Source organism: Schistocerca piceifrons, chromosome 3, assembly GCF_021461385.2.
Source record: "Schistocerca piceifrons isolate TAMUIC-IGC-003096 chromosome 3, iqSchPice1.1, whole genome shotgun sequence".
Lineage (NCBI taxonomy): Eukaryota > Metazoa > Arthropoda > Insecta > Orthoptera > Acrididae > Schistocerca > Schistocerca piceifrons.
Window position 1 is genome coordinate 711,663,472 of NC_060140.1, and position 13,957 is coordinate 711,677,428.

Here is a 13,957-nt window from a genome sequence, read left to right on the forward strand (position 1 = left end):
CTCGCCATCGCTGCTATGTTACATACGTGTTTCATAACCCTCCACTGGGGGGGCAAAAATTTGGCAGCGATGGTGAGTCATTTGGACTTGCCAATCGCGGCAAAATTTTTTAATTAATTAATAAACTTCTACAATTTACAGAATATTTAGATGTAGTACATAAAGTAAATGTTGTGTACACGCGCTAAGTACAAAATATATCAGACAAACACAAAATGTGAGTACAAAACATAGTAGCAAATCAGAAAAATGTATATACAAATTATTTGACAGATAACAAAGTGCACAGGCACTGAAAATTCTTTAGAATATTCAGAACAAATAAACAGACTGGCAAAAAATATTATGTTGACAAGTGACATGAGTGCACATGCACTGCAGTTGAGAACATATCAGTAAATGATGAAATGTATATACAATTAGTAACAAATGACATAAGTGCATACGCAATTAAGTATTGAATATACAGAATAGTACAAATCATATTGAAAAATGAGAAAAGTGCACAGGCACTGAAGTTCAGTAGAAAACATATTAACACCTAACATAAGTGCACATGCACTGTAGTTCAGAACATATCATTAAAAATAAAAAATGTATACACAGTATAGAAGACAAGAGTGCACATACTGTACTTGAGGACAAATCGAAAAAATAAACGTCAATAGCATTTTCGCAATAAATAAACATAATGGCAAAAAAAAAAATAATGTCCAAAGTGCACACGCACTGGAGAAATGTCTTTAGCATTTTCACAACAAATAAACATAATGGCAAAAAATCATGTCGACCAGTGCCACAAGTGTACTCGCACTGGAATTCAACAAATCGAAAAATGTATAACCTACGAACAGAAATGATGTCACCAAAAAAAAATTTTTTTTTTTTTATGTGACAAGAATCAGGATAGGAAAGGGAAGGATTGCATCATGGTTGTAGCACTTTAGATTGCACACAGCTGCTCTGAAAGTCCATATCTTTCCACAGAAGCACAACACCAAGTGACACAACTTGAAGTTCTTTTCCCATCAGAATTTATCAGTGTAGCCAAGACACTGAATTGTCGTAGTAATATTCCATGTTTTCATTTTGGCAGTACATTAGGTACACCAAACAGTGGGACCATAATAATATCTTCATCGCTCACGGTGGTGGACAGCATGTCGTGTCAACACCACGCTCTTAAAAGGCACACCAACGTAGAATTAGTGCAAAACCAAAGATAGTGCTCCATGATCACTAGGATAAACAGGACAAATGGACATTGCAGTAATTCAGGGTAGTCAGCTTATGAGGTGAAGGACATCAAGTCACATAATATTGACAATTAGAGACTTAATTAGTTTGTGGCATTCATAGCCCAGTTATTGAACATTTCTGTACCAAGTATGTAGTATTACAGAAAAATGTTCATTAATTGTTTTACATGGAATCAGTAGCCTTCTTTTCCTGGTTACAAAGCATTATTAAATAATCGCATTCTTTTCAGTTACAGAGTGTAATTAAGAATCATTAACCTTCTCCTAATTACAGTTAATTAATCATTTGTCATTCCAATAGTAAGAATTATTAGTCTTCTCCTAATTACAAAGCATTATTAAACAGTACCATAGTTAATTAATTATGTGTCATTCCAATCTATTAAGAATCACTAGCTGGCATCATGGGTAATCGTATTACAATAAACAGTGTTTCTCCTTCAGTAGTATTTAGATCATTACAAAGTCATTATTAAAATCAGTTAATTACAGTCAAAGCATTAATAATCATGGACATCGTAAGTAGTCTCATTACAATAAACAGTGTTTCTCCTTCAGTAGTATTCAGATCATTACAAAGTCATTATTAAAATCAGTTAATTACAGTCAAATCATTAATAATCATGGACATCGTAAGTAGTCTCATTACAATAAACAGTGTTTCTCATTCAGTAGTATTCAGATCATTACAAAGTCATTATTAAAATCAGTTAATTACAGTCATAGCATTAATAATCACAGGCATTATAAGTAGTCTCATTACAATAAACAGTGTTTCTCCTTCAGTAGTATTCAGATCATTACAAAGTCATTATTAAAATCAGTTAATTAGTCATAGCATTAGTAATTATAGGCATTATAAGTAGTCTCATTACAATAAACAGTGGCAGTTATTAACTAGTGACAAAGCATTATTTTAAATATATACTTTTTTTTTGTCTCATTAAGAAGTCATTACTCAAGTGACATACTATTCAGAGTTGATCAGTATTATTCAGAATTTTCTCAAACTGGTATCACTACTTGGGACTGGTAATAAATTTTTTTTTTTTGTTAGCAATGCATTGCGTTGGGATCGATAATTAATTGCTGAGGCATAACACTATTTGCTTTTGACCTATTGCTGCAAATGAGGATAGGTAACGTCATTCGTCATGAGTCAGCTGTAGCAAGGTTATGTAACAAGGCAGTATATGTGATCACATTTATAAATGATAGACACAAATGGGTAAAAAATAAAAATGCAAGTACTAGAACAGGTATAATAACTAACAGGTTTAGTAAGTATCATGAAAAGCTTCTCCTGAAAAAAAATACAAAAACGGATTATTGACCTGAAAGAAGAAACGCACACTATGCTGAAAAGTAGTGAACTTCGAATTAACAGGTAGTGAAATGTGTATAAATTGTGTTCCATAGCTGTCCTTTCCAAAACTTTCTGTCATCCTACTATGCAATGTAACACCTGCTGTCAAAGCAAACTGCAACAAATACTTAAATAACTACGTAGCATAAATACATAACTTCAACATTATCCTCATCTGCAAAGAAAACTTCATTATCCATATCATCATAACTTCATTATTATCATCACCTGTAAAGAAAAACTTCATTATTCATAACAGCATATTCTTCATAATTATTCATCAGCATTCATTATCATCTGTAAAAAAAATCACTTCATTACTCATTACATAACTATTCCTTATCTCTAGCATATTTCATCACTAAAACTAAGATGTGTAGTTCAGTCTGACAGCCTGCATCAATTACCTTATATTCTGAAAGAAAAAAATTAGTTAAGACTGCTATTCTACGATGAGTATAGTATATTCTTGTTAATGCCTGCCAATCCTGATCCATTTACTCTTCCTCATAAAGTTATTGCATCTTCTTTCGTTTATTCCGTAGGTGAAATTCCCATTTCTGTTGAATTTATTTCTTACATGCATCATTTCTTTCTGAAATTGATGACAGAGATTAATGTCCTGCATTTAAATCCTATACCCACTAAATAATGACTGGTTTATGGTGACACAATTAACCATACAGCATAACATGACAGAAAACGTAATATGTCAAAGACATTGACAGTGTTCAGATACAAAAATGTACACAGAATAATACGATGCAGCAGCAAAAAATGTAAAACAGTCACGATCTTGAGATGTCATAAAGCAAAAAATGTCAAAGTCAACTGGTGTGTGTTATATCCTAACTATTTCACAGTGCATACTAACAAAACTGGAATACAATCGTACATAAAAAGACAAATGTGACGTTCGTTGTGTTCAGCTTGTATGTAGTGTAGTTAATAGAGGCGAGAATTAAAGACTTTAATGAAAAAAAAAATGTAATGAAATTAACATGTCATTAGCTAACATTGCATAATTAGTCATAAAATACGTAAGTTCGTCTGGAAACGTATGCACGGTCTGATGTGTAACGACAACAAAAGCGACCTGCTAACCTTACCTTGCCGGGCACTTGCCAAGAAAAAAATACGATAATCATCAGTAATTAGTCAGGTGAATATAATTGCATTAGTAAATGGCATCATAGTGTGTTGAATCATACAGTGGTTTCACTCAATAAACGGTTTAATGTTTGAGATATGGTGATTGCCTTTCGATTTTCTGGTTCTCAAAGTTTCGACGTGTACAACATTTGGGGTGAGGGATGCTGCGAATCCGATATGGACCTGCGTATAGAAGTTCAAATTTACTGCACTTACCTTTTAATTTGCTGGATAAATAGTGTGTACGTATTAGTATCTTCTGTCCAACGTGAAAGAGGCGGTGTGTACAAACCTGTTTTTGCTGTCTTCTCCGGCGCTCTGCGGCACATTTGATGTTGTTCAGCGCAATGTTAATTATTTCATGGTGTCGTAATCGACGAGATGTAGGAAATGTTATTAATTCTTTAATTTTGTTAGGTGGTTCAGCATTTTTCAGTATAACAGACGGAGATAGCATAGTGGATTCATTTGGAATGGAATTAATTACATCTTGGAATGAGAGTATGTGTGTATCCCAATCAATATGTCTTTTGTGGCAGTATATTCGGCACAGCTTACCAATTTCTTTCATTAATCTTTCACAGGGGTTCGAAGAAGCGTGGTACTTGGATATATAGATCGGAGAAATGTTTCTGGCTCGTAACATGCGTGTCCATACGCTACTACGAAATTGAGATCCATTGTCAGAAATTACTCTCATCACATGCCCTACATGAGATAGAAAATGTTTTACAAATGCTTTCGAAACAGTTTTAGCAGTAGCTTTGCGTAATGGAGTGAAAGTAACAAATTTTGAAGTGAGTTCAACAGCGACAAAGATGTAGCAAAAACCTCTGTTAGTTCTCGGAATCGGACCAAAAATATCTACTGCGGCCATATGTCTTAATTTAACAGGTACAATGGAATATAAAGGAGGAATATGTGAAGTGGTGTCTGATTTAGCTTTCTGGCAAATTTTACAAGACGCTAAAACTCGTCGTATACGTTTCTCCATGTTGGCAAAATAACAGTTCTGTCTCAGTATAAGAAAACATTTTCGTGCTCCGTAATGTGCGTAACTTAAATGAGTGTACCAAATTAGTTTGTTAACCAGTTCGTCAGGAATGCATAATAACCAATTGTTGCTGTCAGGATGAGAGCGGCGAAACAGAATGTCATTGCGTACAGTGTAGTGGTTTCTAATCGTAACATTATTCCTATCTAGCCAAAGGTGTTTAATTTCTCTCCACACATTGTCTTTATTTTGTTCTCGTGCTATGTCCTGTAATGACGATGAAATAAAGTTTTCAAATGCAACTTGCTGAATGTACATGACACTGAAATTTGCTTTGCAGAAGTTGGTTGCTACGTCTTGCTGATTGTTGCTCAGAGAACGCGATAGTGCGTCTGCTATAACATTTTGTGTGCCGGGAATGTGGACAATCGTAAAATTAAATTCTTGTAAATATAATTTCCATCTACTTAATCTATCGTGAGTGAATTTGGCCGAAAGTAAAAATTGTATCGCTCTGTGGTCTGTGTACACGGTGGTATGTCTGCCATAAAGAAAATGCCTAAATCTCGTAAAAGCCCATACAACACATAATGTTTCAAGTTCTGTAACGGAGTAATTTCGTTCAGCAGGTGACAGAATGCGGCTTGCAAATGCGATGTTTTTAATTACTGTAGAACCATCTTCTTCGATTTCCTGGAAAATGTGTACGCCTAAAGCGGTGTTGGAACTGTCAGTGGCGATGAAAAAATGTCTACTAAGATCTGGGTGCGATAAAAGTGGAACATTCAACAAAGCATGTTTCAGGTTCACAAATTCAGAATGTGCTTGCTTATCCCAAGACCAAATAGTGTTTTTACCCGTTAATTGGCATAATCTGGGTGTGTCTAAAGCAGAGTGATGAATAAATTTACGAAAAAAGTTAATTAAGCCCAAAAAACTGCGTAATTGCTTCTTCGTTGTAGGAACGGTAATGTCACGTAGAGCTTGAAGTTTTTCCGGATCAGGTGCAATGCCTTCTGCTGAAATTACGTGTCCAAGAAATTTTATAGAAGTTTTGCCAAAGTGCGATTTACTGAGGTTAACTGTAAGTCCTTGTGCATGGAAAGTTTGTAACAGTTGCTCAAGAATCAGATTGTGTTCAGACCAATTAGCTTCTGCGATAAGAATATCGTCTACATACGTCGTTATTCTGTCCTTAATGCAAACGTGTATCGGATGGCGTCAAAATTAATAACATTTTTCGTGAACAAGAATCTGCGAGTCAAAATTGTTGCTTACGTTACTGGAATATGCAATCTGTGCTGTATCTGGTTAAAATCTATCGTACGTGTTATTATTTACGGGAGAATGTTGTGGCATATCCACTATATGAACTGTTCTGTTATTTCTTACTGACGTGTTACGCTATGGATGACACCTATTGTCTGTTCCATTCATGATTATATGTTGTTGCTGATGTTGTTGCTGCTAATATGATCGACTGTTATTAAATGTACGCTGAAAATTGTGCTCATCATTTTTTTTTTTTTTACGTCTGTCCTGATAGTAATTTCTATACGGCGCATTGCGATACGAGTTGAAATAGTGTGTTGTCTGTACGTGGTTATTTCTTTGCTGCCGTACGTTACTATTTGTTGGGGCTGGGACTATACGTGCACGCGGCGAAACATTAAAGTTTAGTTGACCTTGTAGACTGCATTGTTGGTTAGGTATGCTAAGCGGTTGACTTTCATGCTGTTGTGGTGAAAAACATCTATTGTTACCAAAATGTGGTTTGCTGTTAATTTTACTTTTACACATACTGATGATTACGATTTTATCTGTAATTAAAATTACGGCGGTTCTGGAGTGCCTAATGAAAATTGTCACATTCGGTAAAAATTTGTCACATCGGGTTTTCTTTGTCATTTTTCTTAATTCTAGGTAGAGCAATAGTTAAAGAGCAGTTTTGATAGATATAAAGGATAGTAGAAGAAAAGGCAGCAGTGCAGAAAACTAAAGATGAAACAGCACTACTACAGCTCGGGGCCCTATGCTCGCTACGGCACATATTCATTAAAGCGTAATGAATCCCCTGAGGTCATTTACGCACTGCAAATAAATTTCAGCTTTTGTGTTATAGGCAATGGCGGTACAAATTCAGAAATAAATTGCTGTCTGCATGCTAATTCTAGTTTCTTCATTATAGGCAATGCTGTTGTAAATACAAAAATAAATTGCCGCATCTGGTTCAAAGCTAGTTTCTGCATTACAGGTAGTAGTGGTGAAAGCAAAAAAATAAATTGTCGCATACAGTGCAAATCGTGTGTCTGTGCTCTGTCATTATTAAATTCTTTACATTTTCTTACAAATGCAAACTGCTTATTATCAACGTTCTCGTCACTGAATTTGTGAACACGTTCGGGTTTGTGTGAGAATTTGTTCGTCTGTGTCATTTCGGATTTCAAGTTGCGTAGCTTTTCAGATTTTAAGTCGCGTGGCTTTTCGGATTTTAAGTCGCGTAGTTGCTGTAAATTGCTCACATTATACGCGCTGCGTAAGTCTGACAAATCTTCGCAACGTGGCGGGTTCTGTGACGTATTGGTGACTGAAATAATTTTTAATTCTGTTACTTTACTACTTTCGTCAATATGGTTGTTCTGACGTTCAAATTTCTCGTCAGCTTCCGTATTCGGAGTGTGTGAAACTTCCACTGACTCTAAATTAATTTCGTCGCGAATCTGTACTTCGTTTTTAGGGCATTCTTCAGTGACTGCATTAACTTCGTCTTTATGTAATTCTGTTGTGCTTACACGTGTGCTACTTATTTCTTGTGCAACAGTGCCAACTTCTTCATTACTGTTATTAGCACAAGCCTTAGTATCCTCACGTAATTGTACTTTAGTGTCCTGACATTGTATGGTAACAGCTGTAATCTGTTCGCTAGCTTGTTTGTTCTGTTCATTAAGGTTATCGTGTTTTTCTCTCGGCTGTTTAATACCTTCAGAAAATTGTTTGTTCCGTTCTCTAAATTGTTTGTTCTCTTCTTCCAGTCGTTTGTTCTGCTCATCAAGTTTTTTATCCATCATTTCTAGTCTTTTACTATCTTGTAGCAATATTGCCATAATTTGACCCAATGTAACATTATCTACTCCATTCTCTGTACTATTTGACGGCGTATTTGCAATTGTCGCGTTTTGTGTGACCATTTGGTCATTCTTTGGTTCACAAAAGGCTTTCCCTGTCAAATGTACACTCTCATTCACTATTTCGGAATTAAATAACTCCGGCGTACTTTGTGTAGCTTGTTCATTTTCATCAAAAATATTTGTCTGTACGTTGCTTGAATTTTCCAAATCGGGTGTGTTAAGCTCGGCAGCGCTCATTGCAATAGAGCGTCCCGCGTCATCAATTGTCGTCAAATTAACAGACGAGACAATTGAGTTCGTTTGTTCATCATTAAGATCTACATCATTATTGGTAGTTGGAATGCATTGATTGTCAGTGAACGCAGGATTGTCATCATTACACTGCGTGTCACAATTACTATCGATCACGCTGTTTAAGTCGGTAATTTCATTCACAATACCTCGCGATACACTATTCACAGTCTTTCGCGGCATTTTTACAATAGTCACAAATATTCACAAAACAAATAAGCACAAATGCAAAAAGGCAACAAACAAATACAACAGAGCAACGAATTGCCGTTGACCTGTGGAAAGAAAGTCACAAAATTAGTAAAAGCGTTGCGCCAAATCCTAATTATATCTAAGCAAATAAGAGCAGATATCTGACTGTTGCTCAAAAGACTCTCAACGAAATTCGATCCTGGCAGGGTCGCCAAGTGTAACCTCCCCACCGTAATTTTAAAGGGAAATAAACATGACAATACTTAATACAAATGGGAGCCGAGTGTAACCTCCCCACAAAAATTTGAAAGAAAGAAATACGACAATATTTAATTATGAATCCTAATGGACATTGCGCTAAGCGTAACCTGCCCACAATGAAATGTACTGACAATGGCAACAAAAATGTGAAATACGCAATCTGACTCGAATGTAAATCCTTCAAAAAAATTAAAGTCCATTCAGTGATAAGAAAATTCAATTAAACCGAAATATCGGTCTTTGGCCCTGTGTAAAACAATCAGAGTTAAAGTCTTACCTCAGAATAAATGGATGTCACATTTCTGCTCTTGTTGTTGCGCACCGCTAGGAGGAACTGCATTGCAAATAATAATATTCTCTTTTTTTGTGATTTTACTAAAAATTTTCTTTTAAAGAAGTGGAGTGAAATGGGAAGTGCAACGAAATCTTTAGTTCAATAAAAATTAAATTTTTGAAAAAAATGCTTTTGAAATAAAAATTATTATTGGGGACTTGTTGGAGAATAGTTACAATAAATAAAATTTTTCATTATCTAATAATTATATTAATTAACAGTATACCTTATTCACCATCTTGACCAGTGTTGCCGACCGCTCTCCATGACGACTATTGGCGTACTGCACTGCACGACTACTACTAGAGTACTGCTCTCAACTAGACAGAGCTACAGACTCGCAACGACTACTGACCGACTCGCAACGACTACTGACAGACTGAGAACCGCTCACAACACTCGCGCGGTCAAGCGCATACTCTCTGGTCACAGATGCTACAATGCCTCGCCATCGCTGCTATGTTACATACGTGTTTCAGAGCCTCATATAAGTATGAAGCGAGTGTTACTATACCTTGCAAGATCCTTCTATCCAAAATGTTAGACATTGGGAAGAAGGGATTTCTTAGAATTTTTTAGTTGGCTAGTGTACAAGACAGGCAAATATCCTCATGTAAAATAAACCACTGAGTGTGTATACCAGCAGTATTACCATACACATACAGAAAATGTCGAAAAAATACGAAAAATGACATAAAATCAGCGAAAATCGAGGAAAACCTGGTTTATTATGACAAATTGGTAGGAAATATGTAAAATTTAGGGAAATAAAACAAAATATGTAAATTGGCGAAAAAACTTGTAAAATTACGTAAATTGACAGAGAGTACACAAAATTAGAGAAATGGTATCATGAAATGTGGGAAACTGAGGTGGGTTCGGGGCACCTGGACCCTCAAGACCGAGAAAAGCTTAAAAATTATGCTACAGCTGCATTCAGTCTTAGCTCACTCCCACCCCTCGTAAACTATGTGGATTTTCGTAACAAATACTTCAACAGAGGCAACATATGTATTACACAGAGGCTCTATATTAAAGCAGGCGATATATATGTGTCCAAATCCATAATCGTATTCGCACACATGCAATCGAACATAGATATTACCGAATTACAGTTGGTTCTCCCAAGTAATGTTATTTCTTAAATGTTTAAGATAAGAAACAATTCATTTATTTGACTTAACCCATTCCTTACAGTGTTATGTATGAGAGTGGACAATGCCGCATATGTCACCTTTAATAATCTGAGGGGTGGACGGATGTAATTGAGAATTATAGTGAAACACCCTAGCAGATTAAAATTGTGTGCCAGACTGAGACACAAACTCGGGACCTTTGCTTTTCCTGGGCAAGTGCTCTACTATCTGGGACACTCAAGCATGACTTACTACGTGTCCTCACAGCTATAAATTCTACTAGGGCCTTGTCTCCTACCTTCCAGACTTCACAGAATCTCTCCTGCGAACCTTGCAGAACTAGCACTCCTGGAAGCACTTCCTGCACATGATCATCCCAGTTCCACTATTTTGTGTGCTAGATATCATTTGGAAGGATGGAAAGAGCTCTTCATGAGTATTATTATTATGTACAAGATAGAACAGCACATCAGTTGGACAGTTGGACAATATAGCACAGCACTGTACTCCAATTTCTATGTGTTACAAAATCTTCTGCATTTTTGTCAATGAGAAACGTCGCCTCTTTGTTTCATTTCTACCAGCCTGTGTGTTGTGGGAGCTGCATAGTTGAAGCCATGTGATCTTCCACTTTCTGTGAGAGCAAATGGATCAGAATGTGTTAATGTAATTTTAGCACTTAACACAAACCTCTATGTCATGATAGAAAAAACAAAGTGTTTGGTGGTGTACAAAGATGTAATTATACACTGATTGGATGTGTTATAGCCGAAAAAACGGAGCAATCCATGTATATGTAAATATGCTTAATTTCAACATGCAGATGGTATTTATTTTTAGATATATCAGAAGAGAGAGCTGCGCTAAAATCTTATAGGAGGCTCTGCTACAAGGAGTGGTATAACTGGTTCAAATTTGAATGCACATAGTTCCCTCAAAACTATACTGATTTTGCTCGTAGCACTAACAGAAATCGACTGCGCTCATGGAATCATGACTTTTTTTTATCATTATCGTCACGATTGAATGTTTAAAAATAGGTATTGCCTCATGTCCTGTGTTATTTCATGCTTCATAACCTCTAATTATAAGGTATACACCACTTCAATTATTGATCATTGTGGAATCCAGAAATGATAGTGTTTTTTCTGACATGTGAGTAGATTGCATGAAACAGTCTGTGACGGCTTACAAAACTAGAACAAAATAATCTGCTGCTATTGCCAATGATTGTCTTCTGTATGGTAGTAACTTTACAGACATATCGGCAGAGTGGAGTTATGGAGCAAAAATGTCAAATGTAAGCATGTAGACGGTATTTGCTTTCGATGTACTGGAAGAGAGAGATGCGACAAAATCTTATAAGGTAGCCTGTAGTGGTGGCCTTTCTCAATCTGCCAAACGACTAAACAGTCGTAACCACCACACCTAAGAGGTGCCATGTTTATCAATAGTGTAAGGAAATCTGACTAGTGGCCCCAGTGTGGATCACCCCTGAGTTGACTAATCGACATAAAATTAATTTAATTCCTTCAAACCCACAAAAAATTAAATGACATCGTAGGGAATGAGAATGGATGTCATTGAAAAGTTACTAACAAAGACTGTGATACCAGAAATAGAGTTATTAACTAATATCAAAGTCAAGATAGAACAAACATATGAACAGAAACTTCTACCGTAGAACATTTCGTTAACACAAACTCAGACTGTTTGGTAATAGACTTGGGGAACCTAACTGGAATTTACGTGTAAATGAGACTGGCTACTGTGAGTGGAAGTATGTCAATCTAGGCAAGCACACTCTGCCGTATCGTTCCACTGATTGGTCTCTCACATCAAAATATAATTAAGTGTGTAATGACCATTGGGAGTGACTACTGCATGTACAAGGCTGCTGTGAAAAGAGATGGTTGTGAAAACGATTGATAGGCTTCTGAATTTTCCAAAGCTATGCAATGTTACCAATATAGCCAGTGAAAGACGAGATGCTGTCATATGTGAGCGGGCACTGCCGAAGCGTCGTACTGTGTGAGATGACCCCACATCTACTGGTGATTATCTCACATCTGAGAAAATATAAAGTTTCGTCCGGGTCTGGACCTCTTTACAACTAACAGCATTTTCCGTAGAAACAGAAGAGCTCTAGCGACCATTCACCGCGATGATCGAGAAGCAAGTTGTAGTCTCTCCCGTTGCTCAAAACCTTCCAAAAAAAAAAACAGCCATTCCGCCTAATGTTCTTGAATAAACCTATCATGGCCCAGCAATGGTTACCATGCCAATCATGTTTTCTAGCAAGGAGACCCTGTATTCGTCAACCAATCACTGCAGTGCTGTGCATATTCTGATCTCCGAAAAAACAGCACGCAATGCCTTGAGTTCCTGCAGCCAAAACCCCCGGCCCATTTCACAAAATGAGGGAAGCTGCCTAGTGAGAAAAAGCTCCATCTCGTCCATAAAACGATTTAGTGGGAGCTTTTTTGGAGAGGCTCGGCGGCATCTAAGAAACGCGACATCCCAATAAATTCGTAGTCCCGTCTCACAAGGTACGCTGCTCTTGCAATAAACACATTAGCCGGTCGCCAGGCCAACGCCGCTTTATCTAGACCCTCACACGGGATAAGAAGACCGGCTCCCATACCATGCACACGCGCTTATTAAGCCATGCCAGGCGACATCAGTCTCTAAAGAAGTGTAATTTTGCATTCAGCCACGGCGTTCCCAGCCTCTTGCTTGGCCGCTGTCGGAACAAGGTCGGCCACCGGAATGGTGGCCATAAACCACTGCCCTGCCGGGCCCACGGCCAGTTTCGGAGACTACAAAAGGAAGACTGCGATCTCACTTGCTGCTCAGGGAAAGTTCTAAGGCTGCCCATAATGCAATGGTCACCTCCAGCGTCCAAAAATCTGTCTCTATAGCTGAGTTTAATTCTACTACTGCTACTCAAGTCATGCAAGTATTGTGAGATCAATCGATGGTTTACCTTAACCCCAATAATCCGTAAGATTAATATCAATCAAGGAAAATTTATATACACCATAGGCAAATGAAACTGTATGATAATCACCGAAACAAAATGAAAGGGGAATTGCCTAACGGGTATTAACATGGCAGTGGCCTGCCCGGAAGGCACTACCATCTTCCAGTCTTACAAGATAGCCTCTCACATTTTGTTTCATAAACGCCAATGTGATACAGCATTGCATTGATAAAATGGGACCTGCCATAGTGTTCAAAATAGCAATGTCCTCGTGAGTTATACCTTTTTGGCGTTGAATGTAAAATGATTGCTTTTTCCGACATGTGACCAAATAGTGTGAATGGCTGTATTCTGTAATGTTATTTCATCTGTCTGAAACATTGTTAATACATACATGCACGACAGTTTATTTACGGACACTGATTTGAACATGAGAAATGCTCCCAGGTTGTGTAATTTGTGTCTCAAGCTGAAAGAAATTTCTCAAGATAGACGTTTTTCCATCAGAATTTAAATTCCCCCTTGTTCTTTACTCCAGTGACAGTTTCGAAATGAGGAGGACCTACAGCAGTGACCACTAGTTTTCGCAGCAAAATAGTGGAGGTTTTTCCCCTTGTTTTACAAAGGGTCTAAAAATCGTCGGTGGTGCAGCAGTTTCTTTCACTTAGTTGGATGTCGCAAAATAATGCGACGTGGATTGTGTCCTGCAGTCGAACGTAATAAGTATATGGACTTCGCTCATAAAACTAAAGAGAAATGGAGTGTACCTATTTCTGTGGAAAGAGGACATTTATTTTCCTTTTTAATTTGTTGACGTCAGATACCATTGTTACAGAGAAGTGTTTTCACATTCAGAATGTT